Source organism: Lemur catta, chromosome 9 (genome assembly GCF_020740605.2).
Source record: "Lemur catta isolate mLemCat1 chromosome 9, mLemCat1.pri, whole genome shotgun sequence".
NCBI lineage: Eukaryota > Metazoa > Chordata > Mammalia > Primates > Lemuridae > Lemur > Lemur catta.
In genome coordinates, this window is record NC_059136.1 from 61,146,041 (window position 1) to 61,148,558 (window position 2,518).

Genomic DNA, 2,518 nt, shown 5'->3' on the forward strand with positions numbered 1-2,518 from the left:
AAATCAATATAATGACTTAATGTAATATAAAGAATAAATGGAAGAAAGGAATCTATAGGAAAAAATGTATTGTATTTCAGCTTATGGTTAGAGATGAATACTTGAAGACAAAATAAAAGACAAAACAAGAGATGCTTTTGTATATGTAGAATCATCATTAATGGTATAGCTATCAATGTAGAGTAATAACTCAAGTTTTAGGAATGGTGCTGCCAGTAGAGATGTGATTTTCTAAAATGGAAGAGCTCAGTCAAGTTCCAACAAAACAAAGTACAATTTTCTATTTATAATGGTTACATTCCTGTGAAAATGAGTATAAATTTAAATCAAGCAAAATATATAGGTATATATGGAAACCGTAATTAGGTTCTAGGCTCAGAGACTTTTAAATAGGTTTTCCACCTAAATGAATGCACAATGGGATATTTAGAAATTAAGAGGACCCCAGCATAAATTTTCACTGTGCAGAAATGCCCTGTGCATTGCAGAATACCTTGTATCCCTGGATATCCTATCTACCCACTGAAGTCCTGTAGCATCCATCAAACACTGGGACAATGAAAAGCATCCCTATATTTTCAATGCTCCCCCATGGAGACAGTAGAGCCTTCAAGGAGAAGCAGTGTTACTGAACTGTGAGAAACACAATATGGTGATCCCAAAGATTTGGCTTTCGTGCCTAGTGGCCCCATCGACCCACAGGTCCCACTATGGCCTTCAGTAACTCAACACAAGTCAAGTCCTCTGGTCCAGCACAGACCAGAAGCCTAGACTCTGAAGCTCCTGCAGAAGCTCAAACGCAACACACTCAGCATTCTCCCTTCAAACCTTTCCTTGACATCCAGGTTTCAGTGTCACCAGTGTTTTCTCAGGACCAGATACTTCTCTTCCTTTCCCACCAAGCCGGTTACCTCTGACCCTTATGTATGGCAGAATCACCAAAGCCTGTTTCCTCTTTGCTCATGGTCTCTCCTTGCCCTGCTTCCTGCTTACTGCCCTTCCCTTGGAGCTGTAGGTTTCTTCCTCCTCATTGCTCTTCCTGACTCTCATCTTTGCCACCCCCGCTCCGCCCTGTTCATCACAGAATGAAAAGTGGAAAGCATGATGTCAGCATTCAGTTCTTCACAGTCAGGCTTCATCTTCCTTTTCAGTTCTCCCGAAGTCTCCACCAAGAGCTCTTGCCTCAAATCTGGGTGACAGGCAATGTAGCCGGTGGAAAAACCCAGGCTGGGATGAGCAAGACCTATCCTACATTGGCCTCTCCCTGTGCAGTCGTGTGTCGCTTAACAACAGGGATATGTTCTCAGAAATGCATCCTTGGGCAATTTCATTCTTGTGTGAACACCATAGAATGTATTTACACAAACCTAGAGGATACAGCCTACTACACACCCAAACTACATGGTATAGCCTATTGCTCCTAGGTTACAAACCCAACAGCTTGTTACTGTACTGAATACTGTAGGCAATTGTAATACAATAGTATTTGTGTATCTAAACACAGAAAAGGTAAAAATATGGTATAAAAGATTTTTTAAAATGGTACACCTGTATAAGGCAGCTCCATTATAATCTTTTGGGACAACCATCATATATGTGGTCTGTCATTGACTGAAATGTCATTATGTGGCTCATGACTATTAAGTTTCTATCCAAGCTTCCCTCCTTATTAGCTGCCTAGAGGCAAGTGAGTTAGCCTCTCTGTATTTCTTCCCCCACCTATAAAATGAGCATCAGAATATTTCTTTGTAGTGCTATCATGAAGAATAAATAAGAATGTGCTTGTAAGAAACCAAGGACTAGCCTGGTGCATAGGATAAACAGCAGCTGTTGGCTCCCTAGACTGCGTTTTCTCTTCTTCAGCCTTGTTCCTCCTCCCTATGCACCAAGCCAAACATTTGCACATATCTCATATTATCTCAGTCGGGCAGTTGCCCCAGAACAGACCATAAGGGGAGATAAAATGTCATTAGACATGGAATGAGATGAAGAAATTTGTATTTACTAGAAAACAGAGAGCACGTTCGATGGGCTGTAAGATTCCTGAGGGCCATGAGAAGTAATAACTGGTGCCAGGCAACTGACTGCACAGCTCTGGTTTTGCTGGGGGTGGTGGATGTGTTTGGGCAGAGCTGAGCTGCAGAGGCAACACAGACTGTGAGCCCTGCCACCCTCGGTCCTGCATGCCCTCCACACCCCACCCTCAGTCTCTCTTGCAGGTACATTTCAAGCAAAAATTTTTAATACGTCATTTTGAAGGAGTGTCCAATCGATGCCAACCCAGGGTGCCTGTGTCTTTGGGTACGGCTACATCAATGCCCAGGCTGTCATTCCCAGACTCCAGGGCCACCTGCTCTGGGAAGCTTTCACTGTTCTGTCAGTCCTTGACATTTTTCCCTTGGAAGTCCTGAATATCCACCAAGAGCACACCTGATGAACTTCTTCATTGAGTTGCCTTGTCTACCAGTGAAATCATGAAGCTCTTGGGGCAAGAACGGCATCTTTCACCTCTTCCCAA